The sequence below is a fragment of the Triticum dicoccoides genome, chromosome 5A, assembly GCF_002162155.2.
Source record: "Triticum dicoccoides isolate Atlit2015 ecotype Zavitan chromosome 5A, WEW_v2.0, whole genome shotgun sequence".
In the NCBI taxonomy this organism is placed as follows: domain Eukaryota; kingdom Viridiplantae; phylum Streptophyta; class Magnoliopsida; order Poales; family Poaceae; genus Triticum; species Triticum dicoccoides.
The window spans coordinates 340,452,829-340,473,412 of NC_041388.1; the positions used below are offsets into that span (position 1 = coordinate 340,452,829).

Here is a 20,584-nt window from a genome sequence, read left to right on the forward strand (position 1 = left end):
TTGTCGTAATTATGTACATAAAATGAGCCTATGGCTCAAGTATAGTAAGGCCAAAGATGAGCTATATTCCATGGCCACTGGGTCTCCTCCTCCGATTTACGTGAGTCTTTGTGCTCTCGAACATCGATAAGGTAGTATGATCCATTGTGCAAATTTTTGCTGACCACAAAAGGCCCTTCCCAAGGTGGGGATAACTTGTGCATATCAATCTGATCCTGGATGAGCCGGAGCACCAGATCGCCTTCTTAAAAAGTTCTGGTTTTAACCTGGCGGCTATGATAACGTCGCAGATCTTGTTGATAAATCGCCGAACGTGTCGCCGCAAGATCACGCTCCTCATCTAACAGGTCCAGTGAGTCTTGGCGTGCTTTCTCATTATCAGCTTGAACATAAGCCGCCACACGGGGCGAGTCATGACGGATGTCACTAGGGAGAACTGCCTCTGCTCCGTAAACCATGAAGAAAGGCGTGTAACCCGTAGATCTGTTCGGTGTGGTGTTGATACTCCATAACACAGAAGATAACTCCTCCACCCAACAACCCGGCGTGCGCTTTAAAGGAACCATAAGCCGGGGTTTGATGCCTCTCAACATTTCTTGATTGGCCCTCTCTGCTTGACCATTAGATTGGGGGTGAGCCACTGATGATATGTCAAGCCAGATGTGCTCACGTTGGCAAAATTCTTCCATAACACCCTTGGACAGATTAGTACCATCATCAGTTATAATGCTGTGTGGAAAACCAAACCGGAATATCACCTTTTTGATGAATTGAACCGCCGTGGCCGCATCACACTTGCTAACTGGCTCTGCCTCTAGCCACTTGGTAAACTTATAAACCGCCACCAGCAGGTGGGTTTTCTTATCCTTGGACCTCTTAAAAGGTCCAACCATATCTAGCCCCCAAGTTGCAAACGGCGAAGTGATTGGAATCATTCTAAATTCTTGAGCCGAAACATGAGAGCGGCGTGCAAACTTCTGACAACCGTCAGACCTCTTTACCAAATCCTCAGCATCAGCATGAGCCGTCAACCAATAGAAGCCATGACGAAAAGCCTTAGCCACCAAGGATTTTGAACCGGCGTGGTGACCACAATCTCCTTCGTGGATCTCACGCAAAATCTTACAACCTTCTTGAGGAGACACACAACGCTGAAACGCTCCTGTGACGTTGCAATGATGTAGCTCCCCATTGACAATGGTCATTGACTTGGATCACCAGATTATCTGCCGGGCCAAGGTTTCATCGTCTCGTAACTCGCCCCGGTTCATGTATGCCAGGTATGGGACCATCCAATCCGGAATAACATGAAGAGCCGCCACCAATTGAGCCTCCGGGTCAGGCACAGCCAAATCCTCCTTTGTAGGTATCTTGACTGACAGATTATGTAGCACATCTAGAAAGGTATTGGGTGGCACCGATTTACGTTGAGAGCCTAAGCGATTTAAGGCATCTGCCGCTTCATTCTTTTGCCGGTCTATATGGTCAACCTGATAACCCTTGAAATGACCAGCCACTGTATCCACCTCTCGTGTATATGCCGCCATGAGTGGATCCTTGGAATCCCAAGTGCCAGATACCTATTGAGCCACCAGGTTCGAGTCACCAAAACACTTAACCCGGCTTAAATTCATTTCCTTAGCCATCCGAAGACCATGGAGCAAGGCCTCACACTCAGTTGCATTGTTAGTACAAGGGAACATTAAACGGAGAACATAACAAAACTTATCACCTCGTGGGGAAGTTAATATGACTCCAGCCCCCAAGCCCTCTAATTGTCTGGACCCATCAAAATGAATAGTCCAATAAGTGTTGTCTGGCTTTTCCTCTGGTGCTTGCAACTCTATCCAATCATTGATCAAGTCCACAAGTGCTTGGGATTTAATTGCTGTGTGAGGCGTATACTTTAACCCGTGAGGTCCAAGCTCAATAGCCCATTTAGCAATCTGGCCAGTTGCTTCTCTGTTTTGGATGATATCTCCTAAGGGGGCTGAACTGACCACTGTAATAGGATGACCCTGAAAATAATGCTTGAGTTTCCGGATTGCCATGAAAACTCCATACACCAGCTTCTGCCAATATGGGTATCTCTGTTTGGACTCAATAAGCACCTCCCTGATATAATAAACCGGCCGTTGAACCGGATACTCTTTTCCGGCCTCCTTGCGCTCCACCACAATAGCCACACTAACAACCCGGGCATTAGCAGCCACATATAGCAGTAAGGGCTCTTTATCGACCAGAGTCGCAAGTACAGGTGGCTTGGATAACTGTCTCTTTAAGTCCTCGAACGCTTTATCAGCATCATCACTCTAGACGAAGTCATCTATCTTCTATAGCATTTGATACAAAGGGATAGCCTTCTCCCCAAGGCGACTGATAAACCGGCTTAGGGCTGCAATCTGGCCCGCCAAACTTTGGACATCGTTGATACACGCCGGTTTAGCCAGGGATGTGATAGCTATGATCTTCTCCGGATTAGCTTTAATGCCCATGTTAGAAACCAGAAAACCCAAGAGCTTGCCCGCCGGTACACCAAAGACACATTTGTCCGAATTAAGCAACATCTTATAAACCCGGAGGTTATCAAAAGTTTCCTTCAAGTCACCTATAAATGTTTCCTCCTTTCTGGACTTCACCACAATATCATCCACATATGCATGAACATTGTGCCCGATCTGTTTATGTAGGCAATTCTGGACGCAGCGCTGATAAGTCGCCTGTGCACTCTTGAGCCTAAAAGGCATAGATACGTAGCAGAAGGCTCTAAAGAGAGTTATGAAAGCTGTCTTCTCCTGTTCCTTAACTGCCATTTTGAACTGATGATAACCAGAATAAGCATCCAGAAAACTCAAACGGTCACAACCTGCCGTAGCATCAATGATTTGATCGATACGAGGAAGAGCAAAGGGGTCAGCTGGACAGGCTTTGTTTAAGTCTGTGTAATCCACACACATACGCCAAGTGTCGTTTTTCTTAAGTACTACCATCGGATTAGCTAGCCACTCAGGGTGAAAAACCTCCACAATAAACCCAACTGCCAAGAGCCGGGCTACCTCCTCACCAATAGCTCTACGCCTCTCTTCGTTGAAGCAGCAGAGAAACCGCCTGACCGGTTTAAACTTAGGATCTATATTAAGAGTGTGCTCAGCGAGTTCCCTCGGTACACCTGGCATGTCAGAAGGCTTCCATGCAAAGATGTCCCGGTTCTCCCGGATGAAATCGACGAGCACGCTTTCCTATTTCGGATCCAAGTTAGCGCTGATGCTGGACTGCTTGGATGAATCGCCAGGAATAAAGTCAACCAGCTTAGTCTCCTCAGCCGATTTAAATTTCAGCGCTGGATCATGCTCTGTAGTTGGCTTTTTCAGAGAAGTCATATCTGCCGGATCAACATTGTCCTTATAAAAATTCATCTCCTCTATGGCACAAACCGTTTCAGCATAAGCCACATCACCTTCCTCACATTCCAAAGCAATCTTCCGGCTCCCATGCACTGTGATGGTCCCCTTATGGCCCGGCATCTTAAGCTGCAGATACACATAACAAGGCCTTGCCATGAACTTAGCATAGGCCAGCCGTCCAAATAGGGCATGATATGGACTCTTGATTTTCACCACTTCAAAAGTCAACACCTCTGATCTTGAATCATGATCATCTCCAAAAGCAACCTCCAGAGCTATCTTGCCAACCGGGTATGCCGATTTACCAGGCACCACACCATGAAACACGGTGTTTGACGGTTTAAGATTCTTTTCTGTTAACCCCATGCGACGGAAGGTTTCATAGTAAACGATATTGATACTGCTTCCTCCATCCATAAGCACCTTGGTAAACTTATACCCCCAACCTGAGGTGCCACCACCAAGGCCAGATGACCCGGATTGTCAACCCGGGGTGGATGATCCTCTCAACTCCACAGAATGGGCTGTTCAGACCAACGCAGATAATGAGGTACCACTGGTTCAACGGAGTTCACGACCCTTTTATGAAGCTTCTGATCGCGCTTACATAAGATAGTGGTGAAGACATGGTATTGCCCACTATTCAACTACTTCAGATTGCTTTGATAACCCGATTGCTGCTGCTGTTGATTCCTTTGATGGTTGTAACCTCCCTGATTGCCCTGATTGCCTTGATTGCCATGTCCGGTTTTGTTGCCTTGGAATCCTGAACCGGAGCTGCCACCTCCATAACCCGGCCCATGGAAACCGCCTCCTGAACCGCCGGGCGGTCCATTATCATATTGAAAGAGATTTGAATTTTTGAACTTCCGCATAATGAAGCAATCCTTCCAAAGATGCGTAGCTAACCTCTCCTTTGATCCGTGCTTTGGGCAAGGCTGATTTAACAGGCACTCCAGATTGGGGCCTGACCCTCCACCCCGCTGGGGCGGTTTACCCTTACGCCGCTGACGGTTATCCTGGGTGTTGGTGTTAGCCACAAAGTCCAAGCTATTATCCGCCTTGTGTTTACCGTTGTTCCCATGACCTACCGGGTTATGTTGCTGCCCCTTGGTGCTGTCGCTCTTCTTTCCCTTCCCCGTCTTGTCATCATCAGACTCAGGGTCCTTGGTACTATCGGAGTCGGCATACTTCACCAGAGCCGCCATAAGTGTTCCCATGTCATTACAATGGCGTTTGAGCCGTCCCAATTTCAGATTCAAAGGTGCAAACCGGCAATTGCCTTCTAATGTTAAAACGGCTGTGTCAGCGTTGATTCGGTCAGATGAATGCAAAATCTCCAAAACCTGGCGTACCCAGTGGGTTGTTGATTCTCCTTCCTCCTGGACATAGGCAGCTAAATCCACGATTGACATCGGCTACTTGCATGTATCCTTGAAATTCTGGATAAACCGGACCCTTAACTCGGCCCACAACCCAATAGAGTTGGCCGGCAGATTTTTCAACCATGTGTGAGCTGTTCCCTCCAACATCATGGTAAAGTATTTGGCACACGCTGCTTCGTCCACATCCAGCATCTCCATTTCCATCTCATAGCTTTCCACCCATGACTCGAGGGATAAATCGGCGGTGTAATTCGACACCTTTGCGCTGGCCTTTGAAATCCTTGGGTAGCCGTACATTGCGCAATGCTGGGACGAGACATGGTACCCCTAACGAACTGGAGGTAACCCCTGGTTCCACCGACGTTGTTGGACGAACTGGAATGAGTTGGCGGGCCTCATGCTGCGCCGCTAACTCGGCCTCTCGACGTGCCCTAGCGCGATCCACTACATCCTGAGCATTGCCACCGCCACCCGCCGGGTTATGGCCATGGGGCGGATTACGATTCCGCCCGCTGCTTGATACGGCCGGTTCATCGATATGCCTGCTGTAGCTCCGACTCGGGCGGGGAGTAGAATGAATCCTTTCACGGCTATATGAATAAGCCTACTGCTGAGTCAAGGCCGTCTAAAGGAGCTCCCTAGCCCGTCGTGTCTCAACTGCTACCGGGGACTCGCCATCAATTGGGAAGGCCGCCAATCATGAAGCGGCAGCCACTACACCACAACACCTGATTGGGGGCAATTAACTGTCGGGAGAAATAGTAAAATAAGGGCAAATCATCTGCCAGGAATCTTAGTACTGCCGTTAGAACTACTTAAGGGCAAAGTAACTGCCGAGAGAAGATGAGCATCGAGGACACCTAAACTGCCGGCAATGACAAACACTTCCTAGGTCACTATATTTGCCGGGAGAAGTACCCCTCGGCCCATTATCTGCCGGCGACTTTAGTGGCGCGAGATACTGGGCCTAAACGTGCCCTGCCACGGGAGTTGCCCAAAAGTTCGCACCAAATAAATAAAGCCCCAAAGCCCAATTGTCGTTCCCCAAATCCCTCCACCCAGATCCAGCGCCGCCGCACCAACTACTCCACCACCGTCCCTTCCAAACCCTAGTCCTGGCCACCCTGTGCTCCCCTTCCTTGTGCGGCGCCGCCCCTACCTCTCTTCCTCCGCTGACCTCCCGTTCGGTGGAAGCAGCGCAGCCATTGCCGGATTTGGCCGGGCTGGTCATCGGTGTTGTTCGGATCTGGCCGCGCTGGTCGTCGGTGCTGCCGGATCTGGCTGCTCCGGGCCTCATACACGCCGCCCCGGTTGTTCAACTCTCCACCGCCACTTCCCCCATCATCATTCCATATGCCTTGCCCGGATCCGTGAGAGGGTAAGACCGGGAGTGTAGCCGCTTGTCTCCTGAGGAGCTCGTCCCCGACGGCCTCTCTATGGACTTCCTCCACCACACTCCCAACGCCACTGCCTTCAGAACGCGGTCCATAATCTAGTACTTTTGCGGGAAGCACCAGATCGTCCATCGACCGCGAGCTGCATCGACATCGAGCGTTCCTCTTCTTGGTGGGGCGTGCACCTTCTGGGGGTGAAGGCCTGCAGCACCTGCTGCTATGGAGAACGGATGGCGCGGTGGTCGTAGGGCTGCTCCAAAACACCTCTACAGTCGTCACCAGTCACACCACGACGCCTCTCTCATCATCGAGCTCATCACCTGTATGTATGTATCAAGATGCTATTCCCTGTTTTTTCCTTGTATGTCTGTTCAGAGTACAACAAGGACACACTCACATTCACAACGCACCAACTAAACCTTGTGTAGCAAATAACCATTATTGTAGGAGAATTATGAAGTAATTTTCATTTATAAACTTATCTAGTTTTCTGATAACCTAGTTTATCTTTTACCTAATTAACCAATATACACAGCAGTGTGCATCGTTTAATCCTTGAGCATTAGTTCAGTTATGCGTACATTCTTTGAAGGTTTGTTGCTCTAACTTGTCATGCTTGAGAAGCCATATAGTTGATCCTTATCAGTTATGATAGCAGAAGCATATGGGAAACAGATTTTTCAGCGCACAGCGGCAACAGCCCACGGTATCTATGCCGTCTACGCGTGCTGTTAGATACGAGCTAAAACTGCCAGCTTTTAGTTTGGCTATTTGATTCATCTATATGAGTGATGGATACGGTATGCTGACAAATCAAGACGCGGTGTGTTAAATGCCTGTCGTGGGGGACTATACTCAGCTGGCTCACACCACGAATCAGGAATTTTGGTTCTAGAAAAGGATGCAGGGACGGGTGTGGTGCACAGTATTGAGGGGGTGCATGGCATTTTTCCCCCATGGGACCTTCAAAAATGCAGTTGGCCGGTGCGCTTGTGCATTAAATGAGTCAAATGAAATGGATTTTTTTTTCTAAAAATTGGACCTGCCTCTGTCAGCACAAAAAGATAGCCATATTAGCTAGCCTTGATATTTTGGTCTCAGTAGTCTTGCTGACGTCAGTGGCTCGTATTTAGAACTAGTGTACAGCGACAACGTGGTCCGGTGTAGATACAAAAAGCCTTGGCTCAATCGTGTGCCATACCTACTCAAATGAGCCGATGGATATATCTAGGAAATTTGAGAAAAGCTATGCATCAATGCACGTCACTGATCCACGAGCAATCATGCAGGTGAGATATGCATCCCACTAGACGCCATGCGTCAAAAGTAGTTTTCGAAGTATATGGTCCTATTTCAGCTCTAAGAATCAGTTTTAAAACAAAGCAAGAATAGGGTGAGGTATACAAGGTCAGATGGAATTTTCTTAGAATGTAGGCCAGGTTTCGTTTGAAAAAGAAGGGTATGTTACTGACATATCCTTTCAGTTCTTATCCATCTGTCGAAGATAAATACTGCAAACGAGATCGCTGCCCAAATATGAACAGTTCAGAATCTTCGAACTTGTGCATAGTTGTTCTTCTGCTAACAAAATCTTGAGATTTGACAATTTTCATCAGTTGTTTCGATTATGTTACCTATTCAATTGTTGTCGCCTTTGTGATATGCAATCTCGCACCTCATCGGCTTTCTTCTGATACAAAATGGCATGTATTTATATGTGTCTTTGAGAAAAATATTGCATCATCATTATTATATTGGTATATGCATCGGAGAAAACATAAATTGCAATTGAAAATTAAACAAGTATTTTACATTTTTTTATTGTGTTCTGTTCTCAAAGACTAAATAAAAGTATAAATACCAACTACATTTTACCCGTTCTATTGCTAACCAAGTAACCATCATTACAGAAGCTGGCATCTTCATTTCAAAAATAGATAAAAGAGGAAAAGGGGATACCAGAAGACACAAGCATGTAAGCTTATGTTTTTGTGATTATATTTTACCAATGAACATTATGGTTGATTGCTTAAAAGTCTTTACCTCTAATGCAGCTGGAAGTATTCTAAGTGTATGGCAGAAGCAAGCTGAGGTAATATGCCTTGGACTCACTTACATCTTTACAATTGTTTAGATCTGTGGCTGTCTCACCCCTTGTAAAGTAGTAATTTCTGAATTCGGTTTCTCCAGGGCATTAGTTGCACCTTTCTTGTACATGTGTATCCTATATATTAGCAAAAACTGTGAAATAGCATAATGCCATGTTGGAATTCACGATTACACTTAAAATGACAGTTATCTTCATGATAGCTCCAAGCTTTATTTTAGAAGCTTAGTTTGGTTAGGTACTGTCAGCTATTTTGATTCAGAACTTAAGTGTAGCAAGACCACAAATTGAAAGTAGGATGCTGCTTTTGCTTGGTAGAAACATGAATTGTCCTGATGGTACATTATGCATCTCATTTTACTGCCAGTGCATTTGATTGATTGATTGATTCCAAGGCATTCCTTCCTAGTAAATAGTATAGCAAGGCTTAAGCACCAAATTGGCACACTTGCCATCAATGTTGATTATGAAGGTAGATTTATTTCAACCTGAAAGAACCTTGCATTGATTGAGGCATAACAGCAGCCTTTGAACTATGGTAAAGTTCGCAGTTTTTGTTTATGCCTACACTACAAAATTACTCCACTGGTTATACACCATCAAAACCATAATATAGTTCTATCTTGCAGAAATACTTATATCAGTAATGACATTACACATAATTAAGTGATGGCTATATGTCTCATTACAGCTTTGACAATGACCTCAGCATCAGTAATATGCTCCTGAACTAATACCTTATGCATGATTCATAAGTAACATAGATCGGCGTTAGCCAACACGGGTGGACAATTCTTTGCTCAATGAACCTCTCTTGACTACTTTGTCATTTCTTTGCAATTTCTCCCTTAATGTAATCAGATTGGTATTGTACATGAGCCAAACTTGAAAATTGTTTTTAGTCATGAACATAGTTGATATATTTACTTTTATTTGGCTTTCATAGTACTAATTGATCTATTTCTTTGCATAACTATATCATATATAATAGCTTATAAGACGCATTGATTTCTGTTCTTGTAGCTAGCTATGACCAATATATGCATAGGGCCAGAATTTGTGAATACTGTAAAGAAACTATAGTATCTTGTCTACAAGATTCTATATTATAGTTCTTATGTATATTGTTGCAGGTATCTCAAAGATACACAAGTTGTTGGAGGTTTGGAAGATGTACAAGTTGCTGGAGGTTTGGACGATCTTACAAGTTGGTGGAGTGATAATATATATTACCTCCGTCCCAAATTATGTTGTCTTAGACTTGAAGGTGTTTAGGTACATCCGTATCTAGACAAATAATTCGGTAGATAGGGAGTATGTAATATGCCTTCTTTGTTGAGCCTAAAGATTTTGCAAGTTTCACTTTGCTCATTTTGGTGGTTGTTTTGGCACATAAGCCATGGAATTCTCATTTTGGATGTGTGGCACAATTTCTTATCCTAGAAACATATGTACTTTGCATTGTGGCAGAATGTTCTTATGTATTTGATTGGTTAATGTTATTGAATGAGACCTTGCATGTAACATTGATTAAAGTGTGTGTATAGATTGTGTGATATGTCTTCATGGCCTCAACATAGTGGCCGTGTCTTAAATTAGGGATATATTGCACTGGTTGTGAAACAACACGTGTGTGTTGGCATATTACCTGCCGGGTAAATGTCCTTGTGCAGGCTATAGAACTGCCGGTAAGATGTAGTTCCTATTAGATGACTAATCTGCCGGGAGAAAACAAACTGCCGGCAAATACAATGGTCACGGCAGAAAAACTGCCAGGAAATGTTTACTTGCCGGGAGAAGTAATCCCCGGCAGCCGTTCTCGTGGCAGTTCTATCTGTCGGGAGAAACTCTGTCCCGGCAGTTTATCTGCCCTCTTAAGTGCATTATCCCGGCAGATTACATGCTGTTGCATCCGTGTTGTGGTGTAGTGAGCAACGATGTTATCCAACGGGTTAGAGTAATGACCCGGAGGCATTGAGACGTGTCGTGATGGGAGATCGTTCTGACAAGGCTGAGGCAGCGGCTCCATCACGCGCGGCTGAACCGGTCCCCCAGTCCCAGGTGCCTCCGCCCAATTTACCACTGCCTGGTTGCTGGTGCCTGCTCCTGGCATGTTAAAGAGATTTCTTGCCTCAAAAACCGGTGGAAGGTGCGACCGGTATCTTCTCCTCATGACATCATCTGACGCACTCTGATCCAGCATAAGCCAGTAAGCCCGAGCCTCTAACTCGGCCCGCTCTGTAGCCATCCCGGTGTTCTCCGCCGCCAAGTCCGCTTTAGCCTGAGTTATCTGATCCTTCACCTTTGCAATATCCGCGTTGTGTTGATCCCGGTTTGCCACGTCCACCTCTGTTGCCATCAATGTTGCCAAAGCATCGAACAAATCAGACAAAACCTGAACCGGAGGCGGCGCAAAGCCCCCTGCTCCCGCTGGTGTTGCTGCTGCTGAACCAGAGATCATTGCTGCGATGGTAGAAGAGTGCTGCGCTGATTGTGTACCGGCCATGAAGACTGCGACCCGACTCGGTGGATCAAGGGGGCCCGGAATACTGTCGCCATCGGAACCACCACTAATCCGGCCATCCTGCAGCTGATACAATGACTCGGTCTCTCCGGTTGAAGACTCGTCATCAGAATAGACAACGGTTTCGCCATCAAATGCCGATCTATCCTCATATTCCGCTCCATGGATGACACCTACGAAGGCATGCTTTACGACGGGCTGAACCTGGGCAGACCTTGCATGCTGAGCCGTCTCGATGATGCCGGTGCAGATGTCTGCCTCAGGGCCCGGTTCGCCGATCTTGCCAATGAAGATGTGAATTCCACCAAAGGGGACCCGGTACCCGTACTCAATTGAGCTGGCCTCGGGACTCCATCCTGCATCGTCGATGTAGAGCTTGACGTGATGACTTTTAGTCATCCGGCCCACAACGTATCCCTTGAGTCCTTTGAAGCTGCCCTTCAAGAACTCGAAACCATCATGCGATAGCCCCACGGTGGGCGCCAACTTTCGTGGTTTTGTCACGGCAGATGTCCTCGTGGAAGGACTTAGTCGTGGAGCCATCGCGACGGGTTAGCTTAAAGGGGTTAAAGCGTACAAGGGACGCAAGAGTTATACTGGTTCGGCCCCTTTCGGTGAAGGTAAAGCCTACGTCCAGTTGTGATGGAATTTCTTGGGTTTCGATGATCAGGGAGCGAATCCGCTTGCCTAGCTCTCGAGTTATTGTCTGTTGTCCCTAAACCGCCGCTGGGTCGCCCCTTTATATACATAGGTCGACGCCCGTCGGTTTACAGAATCCCTAGGCCAGATCATAAACGTGTCCGACTCAGTCTCTATTCCTTCTATCTTACAATACAAGTTACATATCAATGTCGTTTTCTGTCTACAGGTCTTAACCCGCCTTTGGGCCTTGGGCCTTCATGAAGCGCCACCATCTTTTGTCTTCCTGGGCTTCAAATAAAGTAATCATCATAGGGATAACCCGGCCTCTCCTGGCCGTTTTTTTATCCAGTAGTAATATCCCCAACACTTCGGATATGTGATAGAAGGTGTACCCAACAGTTACTTTTGGGTATCCTATGAAGACGCACTTCTCTGACTTGGGTTTGAGCTTATCAAGATGAAACTTTTTCACATAAGCATTGCAACCCCAAACTTTAAGAAACGACAGCTTATGTTTCTTGCTAAACCACAGTTCATACAATGTCGTCTCAACGGACTAAGATGGTGCCCTTTTTAATGTGAATGCAACTGTCTCTAATGCATAACCCCAAAACGATAGTGGTGAATCGGTAAGAGACATCATAGATTGCACTATATCAAATAAAGTACGGTTATGATGTTCGGACACACCATTACGCTGTGGTGTTCCAGGTGGCATGAGTTTGTGAAACTATTCCACATTGTTTTAATTGAAGACCAAACTCGTAACTCAAATATTCGCCTCTGCGATCAGATCGTAGAAACTTTATTTTCTTGTTATGATGATTTTCCACTTCACTCTGAAATTCTTTGAACTTTTCAAATGTTTCAGACTTATGTTTCTTCAAGTAGATATACCCATATCTGCTCAAATCATCTGTGAAGGTCATAAAATAACGATACCCGCTGCGAGCCTCAACACTCATCGACCTCATACATCAATATGTATTATATCCAATAAGTCAGTTGCTCGCTGCATTGTTCTGGAGAACGGAGTCTTAGTCATCTTTGCCCATGAGGCATGGTTCGCAAGCATCAACTGATTCATAATCAAGTGATTCCAAAAGCCCATCAACATGAATTTTCTTCATGCGCTTTACACCAATATGACCTAAACGGCAGTGTCACAAATAAGTTGCACTATCATTATTAACTTTGCATCTTTTGGCTTCAATATTATGAATATGTGTATCACCACGATCGAGATTCAACAAACCATTTTCATTGGGTGTATAACCATAGAAGGTTTTATTCATGTAAACAAAATAACAGTTATTCTCTAACTTAAATGAATAACCGTATTGCAATAAACATGATCAAATCATATTCATGCTCAACGCAAACACCAAATAACACTTATTTAGGTTCAACACTAATCCTGAAAGTATATGGAGTGTGCGATGATGATCATATCATTCTTGGAACTACTTCGAACACACATCGTTCCTTCACCCTTAACTAGTCTCTGTTCAATCTGCAACTCCCGTTTCAAGTTACTACTCTTAGCAACTGAACTAGTATCAAATACCGAGGGGTTGCTATAAACACTAGTAAAGTACACATCAATAACATGTATATCCAATATACCTTTGTTCACTTTGCCATCCTTCTTATCCGCCAAATACTTGGGGCAGTTCTGCTTCCAGTGACTAGTCCCTTTGCAGTAAAAGAAATTAGTCTCAGGCTTAGGTCAAGACTTGGGCTTCTTCACTTGAGCATCAACTTGCTTGCCGTTCTTCTTGAAGTTCCCCTTCTTCCCTTTGCCTTTTTCTTGAAACTAGTGGTCATGTTAACCATCAACACTTGATGCTTTTCTTGATTTCTACCTTCGTCGATTTCAGCATCACGAAGAGCTTGGGAATTGTTTCCGTTATCCCTTGCATATTATAGTTCATCACGAAGTTCTAGCAACTTGGTGATAGTGACTAGAGAACTCTGTCAATCACTATCTTATCTGGAAGATTAACTCCCACTTGATTCAAGTGATTTTAGTACTCAGACAATCTGAGCACATGCTTACTGGTTGAGCTATTCTCCTCCATCTTGTAGGCAAAGTAATGTCAGAGGTCTCATACCTCTCGACACGGGCATGAGTATGAAATACAAATTTCAACTCTTGGAACATCGCATATGCTCCGTGGCGTTCAAAACATTTTTGAAGTCCCGGTTCTAAGCCGTAAAGCATGGTGCACTAAACTATCAAGTAGTTATCATACCGAGCTTTTGTCAAAACGTTCAAAACGTCTGCATCTGCTCCTGCAATAGTTCTGTCACCTAACGGTGCATGAAGTACATAATACTTCTGTGCAACAATGAGGATAATCCTCAGATCACGGAGCTAGTCTGCATCTTTGTTACTAACATCTTTCAACTTATTTTTCTCTAGGAACATATCAAAAATAAAACAGGGGGGCTAAACGCGAGCTATTGATCTATAACATAGATATGCTAATACTACCAGGACTAAGTTCATGATAAATTAAAGTTCAATTAATCATATTACTTAAGAACTCCCACTTAGATAGACATCCCTCTAATCATCTAAGTGATCACGTGATCCAAATCAACTAAACCATGTTCGATCATCACGTGAGATGGAGTAGTTTTCAATGGTGAACATCACTATGTTGATCATATCTACTATATGATTCACGCACGACCTTTCGGTCTCAGTGTTCCGAGGCCATATCTGCATATGCTAGGCTCATCAAGTTTAACCCGAGTATTCTGCGGGTGCAAAACTGGCTTGCACCCGTTGTGGATGAACGTAGACCTTATCACACCCAATCATCATGTGGTGTCTCGTCACGACGAACTTTGTCAACGGTGCATACTCAGGGAGAACACTTTTATCATGAAATTCAGTGAGAGATCATCTTATAATGCTACCGTCACCAAAGAAAAATAAGATGCATAAAAGATAAACATCACATGCAATCATATAAGTGATATGATATGGCCATCATCATCTTGTGCTTGTTGATCTCCATCTCCAAAGCACCGTCATGATCACCATCGTCACCGGCATGACACCTTGATCTCCATCGTAGCATCATTGTCGTCTCGTGAACTATTGTTTCTACGACTATCGCTACCGCTTAGTGATAAAGTAAAGCAATTACAGGGCGATTGCATTGCATACAATAAAACGACAACCATATTGCTCCTTCCAGTTTCCGATAACTCCATTACAAAACATGATCATCTCATACAATAAATATAGCATCATGTCTTGACCATATCACATCACAACATGCCCAACAAAAACAAGTTAGACGTCCTCTACTTTGTTGTTGCAAGTTTTACGTGGCTGCTACGGGCTGAGCGAGAACCGTTCTTACCTACGCATCAAAACCACAATGATAGTTCGTAAAGTTAGTGCTGTTTTAACCTTCTCAAGGACCGGGCGTAGCCACACTCGGTTCAACTAAAGTTGGAGAAACTGACACCTGCCAGCCACCTATGTGCAAAGCACGTTGGTAGAACCAGTCTCGCGTAAGTGTACGCGTAATGTCGGTCCGGGACGCTTCATCCAACAATACCGCCGAACCAAAGTATGACATGCTGGTAAGAAGTATGACTTGTATTGCCCACAACTCGTTTGTGTTCTACTCATGCATATAACATCTACACATAAAACCTGGCTCTGATACCACTGTTGGAGAACGTAGTAATTTCAAAAAAATTCCTACGCACACATAGGATCATGGTGATGCACAACAACGAGAGGGGAGAGTGTGTCCACGTACCCTCATAGACCGAATGCGGAAGCATTAGCACAACGCGGTTGATGTAGTCGTACGTCTTCACGATCCGACCGATCCAAGTACCGAACGCACGGCACCTCCGAGTTCTGCACACGTTCAACTCGATGATGTCCCGCGAGCTCCGATCCAGCAAAGCTTCACAGGGGAGTTTTGTCAGTATGACGACGTGGTGATGGTGATGATGATGCTACCGACACAGGGTTTCGCCTAAGCACCACTACATATAACCGAGGTGGAATATGGTGGAGGGGGGCACCGCACACGGCTAGAATAAATCAACTGATCAACTTGTGTGTCTAGAGATGCCCCCTGCCCATGTATATAAAGGAGTGGAGGAGGGGAGGGCCGGCCCTCTCTAGGGGCGCGCCATGGGGAGTCCTACTCCCACCGGGAGTAGGATTCCCCCCTTTCCAACTTGGAGTAGGAGAGGGGAGGAAGAGGAAGGAGGGAGGAAGGAAAGGGGGGCCACCCCCCTTCCCAATTCGGATTGGGCTTGGGGGGGCGCCACCTCCCTTGATCCTTTCCCCTCCTTTCCACTAAAGCCCAATAAGGCCCATATACCTCCCGGGGGGTTCCGATAACCTCCCGGTGCTCCGGTATATTCCTGGTCTCACCCAAAACCATTCTGGTATCCAAATATAGTCGTCCAATATATCGATCTTTATGTCTTGACCATTTCGAGACTCCTCGTCATGTCCGTGATCATATCTGGGACTCCAAACTACCTTCAATACATCAAAGCACCAAAACTCATAATACTGATCGTCACCGAACTTTAAGCGTGCGGACCCTACGGGTTCGAGAACTATGTAGACATGACCAAGACATGTCTCCGGTCAATAACCAATAGTGGAACCTGGATGCTCATATTGGCTCCTTCATATTCTACGAAGATCTTTATCGGTCAAACCGCATAACAACATCGTTGTTCCCTTTGTCATTGGTATGTTACTTGCCCGAGATTCGACCGTCGGTATCTCAATACCTAGTTCAATCTCATTACCGGCAAGTCTCTTTACTCATTCCGTAATACATCATCCCGCAACTAACTCATTAGTTACAATGCTTGCAAGGCTTATAGTGATGTGTATTACCGAGTGGGCCCAGAGATACCTCTTCGACGATTGGAGTGACAAATCCTAATCTCGAAATACGCCAACTCAACAAGTACCTTCGGAGACACCTGTAGAGCACCTTTATAATCACCCAGTTACGTTGTGACGTTTGGTAGCACACAAAGTGTTCCTCCAGTAAACGGGAGTTGCATAATCTCATAGTCAGAGGAACATGTATAAGTCATGAAGAAAGCAATAGCAACATACTAAACGATCAAGTGCTAAGCTAACGGAATGGGTCAAGTCAATCAAATCATTCTCATAATGATGTGATCCTGTTAATAAAATGACAACTCATGTCTATGGTTAGGAAACTTAACCATCTTTGATTAACGAGCTAGTCAAGTAGAGGCATACTAGTGACACTATGTTTGTCTATGTATTCACACATGTATTATGTTTCTGGTTAATGCAATTCTAGCATGAATAATAGACATTTATCATGAAATAAGGAAATAAATAATAACTTTATTATTGCCTCTAGGGCATATTTCCTTCATCAACTTCAATACCTCTTTCAAAATTTTTATGCCCCAAGACAATACCTTCATTAACCATAAAGTGGCACTTCTTCCAATTCAAGACAAGATTAGTTTCTTCACATCTCTGTAAAACTCGATCATGGTTGCTGTCGGCGTTATGGGAATGGGGGTCCCCAGACTTGCCTGCCTGCGGCCCACGGCGTGGCTCTGCGAGCGGGCCCATACGGCCCATCTTCACCAACAATCCCTCAAGACCCTCGCGAGGGGCCAAGCCTCGCGAGGCGGATGATGCAAGACCTCCTCAGGAGCGGCCTCACCAGGCTGGCTCGAGAGGGGCGGAGTGATCAAGGCCAGGCAAACCTTGCGAGGTTCCAATGACGTGATCCATGACGATCGAGACCAGGTGGGCGCCAGCGTGCACAGTGTCCTTGTTTCCTCTTTGGTGTTAAGGAGGCAAGCGCAGACGCAGAGTACCGAGGCGTCAAGCAAAGGTTTCCATATCGGTGCAACGAGACTAAGACCAGCAGGACGGCAGGACGGAGGTCACCATGGAGCCCAAGACGGCATCACCACCAGAGCCTTTGGCAGGCGAAGACTGCTTTTGTCAGGATAAGCTGTACTAGCTGTCCCCTTTTGAATTGGCCGTTGTTGGCTCCCTTCCCGCTCAATATTTGGGGAGAGGACCAGGGCCTCTATAAATAGGATTAGCCACCATAGTAGGAGGAAACTTGTCTTGAACTCATTCAGTTCACCCACATACTCACCACGCACAAGAACACCTCTCCTCAGGAGGCTATTCTTCCCCTTGTACTGTTCATCCTTAGCCCAAGAGGCAATCCACCACCACCACACTGGAGTAGGGTATCACACCACAACGGTGGCCCGAACCAGTATAAATCTTGTGTTCCTTTTGTTGTGAGTTCGTCGAGATAGTCCTTGAGATCTTAGCGAAGCTAGGACATGGATCGGTAGGGGGAGATCTTTGCGCGCACCCCAGTGTTCGAACCTTAAGGGTTTTGCCAGAACCCGTGATCCGACAGTTGCTTAAGCAATCATCAAAAGAAGTTCCATACATGGAGAAATCATCCATGAAAACCTCAACAATCTGTTCACAAAAGTCAGAGAATATAGCAGTCATACATCTTTGAAAGGTAGCAGGTGCATTACATAAACCAAAAGGCATATGTCTATAAGCAAAGGTACTGAAAGGGCAAGTAAAAGTGGTCTTTTCCTGATCCTCTTTCAACACAGGTATTTGAGAGAAGCCTGAATAACCATCTAGAAAGCAAAAATGTGTACGTTTGGATAATCTTTCTAGCATTTGATCAATAAAAGGTAAAGGGTAATGATCCTTTCTAGTAGTTTTATTTAATTTGCGGAAGTCAATTACCATTCTATAACCTGTAACAATTCTTTGTGGGATCAATTCATCTTTATCATTAGGGACAACAGTAATTCCTTCCTTCTTAGGGACACAATGGACAAGACTTACCCACTGACTATCAACAACAAGATAAATTATACCTGCCTCCAGAAGCTTTAGTATTTCATTTCTTACCACTTCTTTCATCTTAGGATTTATCTATCGTTGGTGATCAACAACCGGTTTAGCGTCTTCCTCCAATTTTATTTTGTGCTGGCATAGAGTGGGACTAATGTCCTTAAGATCATCAAGAGTATATCCAATAGCAGCACGATGCTTCTTCAGAGTTTTCAATAATTTCTCTTCTTCCTGCTCTGAAAGGTTAGCACTAATAATAATAGGATACATCTTCTTTTCATCAAGATAAGCATATTTAAGAGTATCAGGTAATGGTTTAAGATCAAATATGAGATCACCCTTGGGTGGAGGAGGATCCCCTAGAATTTCACATGCAAGTTGTGTTTCAAAATAGGTCCCTATTTAAAGAATACTTCATCTATTTCCCTTCTTTCATTCATAAACATATCATTTTCATGGTCTAGCAAATATTGTTCTAAAGGATCATTAGGAGGCACGGCAATAGAAGCAAGACCAATAATTTCTTCTTTACTAGGAAATTCTTTATCATGGGGTTGTCTACGAAATTTAGCAAAATTAAAATCATGCAACATACCCCCTAAACCAATAGTAACAATATCCTTTTTGCAGTCTATCTTAACATCACTAGGTCTTAAGTGCATAGACTACAGCTACAAGCTCTAGATCATGTGTAGGATAATTCTCCTCATGTGGATGCAACTGTCGAGATGCATGGGCAATCACATGACAATCCTGCATAAGAATGCAACCTAGTCCCTGTCGTGAGGCATCACAATAGATAACAAAGTCCTTAGTGAAATCCGGTGGCACAAGTATGGGAGCAGAAGTCGGGCGTCTTTTCAATTCCTGAAAACTGTGCTCACACTGTGGGGATCACTCAAACTTTTTATCTTTCTTGAGAAGTTCCGTGAGGGGTTTGGCCACTTTGGAGAAGTTCTCAATGAAGCGGCGACAATAACTGGCTAGGCCAAGGAAACTCCTAACTTGCTTAACCGTTTCAGGCGGAGTCCAATCAAGAACGGCCTGAACTCTCCCAGGATTGACAGCAATGCCCTTACCAGATATCACGTGGCCTAGGTAGGTCACTTCTGGCAACCAAAATTCGCACTTGGAGAACTTGGCATAAAGGCGGTGCTCTCTGAGTTTCTCTAACACAAGTCTAAGATGTTTGGCATGCTCTTCCTCATTCTTTGAGTAAATAAGAATATCATCGAGGTAAACCACGACGAACTTATCTAAGTACTCCATGAAGATCGAGTTCATCTAGTGGGAGAATGTAGCTGGAGCATTGGTTAGACCGAAGGACATGACGGTGTACTCGTACTGGCCATAACGAGTGACAAAAGCCATCTTAGGAATGTCCCCATTTCTGATCTTGATTTGGTGGTAGCCTAACCTCAAATCCATCTTTGAAAAGACTGAGGATCCAGCGAGCTGATCATACAGGTCGTTGATCTTGGGGAGCGGATACTTATTCTTTATCGTGACCAAATTAACGGGACGATAATCTACAACCATTCGGTCCGTACCATCCTTCTTCTTGACGAAGAGGATGGGGCAAGCCCAAGGAGAAGAACTAGGACGGATGAAACCCTTTTGCAAGGACTCATCAAGCTGTTTCTTAAGCTCAGCTAGCTCTAAGGGTGCCATCTTGTAAGGTCTCCTAGAAATTGGGGCGGTTCCTGGGATAAGATCTATGACAAACTCTACATCTCTGTCGGGTGGAATACCTGGCAGTTCCTCTAGAAAGAAATCCGGTAAGTCACAGACTACCGGGATATCCTCAAGGTCTGGAAGAGGGCTGGCATTAAGAGAATAGAGCTGACGCTTTGCAACTCTAGTGGAGACAGTGACTATCTTTCCAGATGGATGTGTAAGCTGAACAGACTTGGTGAAACAATCAATCTTGGCATGATGGGTTTTCATCCAGCCCATACCCAAGATGATGTTAATATCTGTAGACTTCAGGGCTATAAGTGATGCAAGGAATACAAGTCTGTCAACAAGGATTTCATTACCATGGCTTACACTAGAAGTTTGCCATTTGGATCTAGGAGTTTGAATGACTAGTGGAGAGGGCATATCACAAAATGAAATGTTGTGCAAGTTAGCATAGCTTTCAGAAATGAAGGAATGAGATGCTCCAGTGTCGAACAGAACCGATGCTGGATGGCAGTTGACAAGGAGTGTACCAAGAACGACT

At 45.0% G+C, this 20,584-nt stretch overlaps 1 long non-coding RNA gene across 1 annotated transcript; it reads left to right on the forward strand.

Moving 5' to 3' along the window:
• Nucleotides 1–5,816: 5,816 nt before the first annotated feature.
• Nucleotides 5,817–9,816, forward strand: LOC119301390. Its single transcript, XR_005147032.1, has 4 exons — nucleotides 5,817–6,509; nucleotides 8,094–8,158; nucleotides 8,238–8,275; nucleotides 9,424–9,816. It is a non-coding gene; the product is annotated as an uncharacterized LOC119301390 (long non-coding RNA).
• Nucleotides 9,817–20,584: the final 10,768 nt, after the last annotated feature.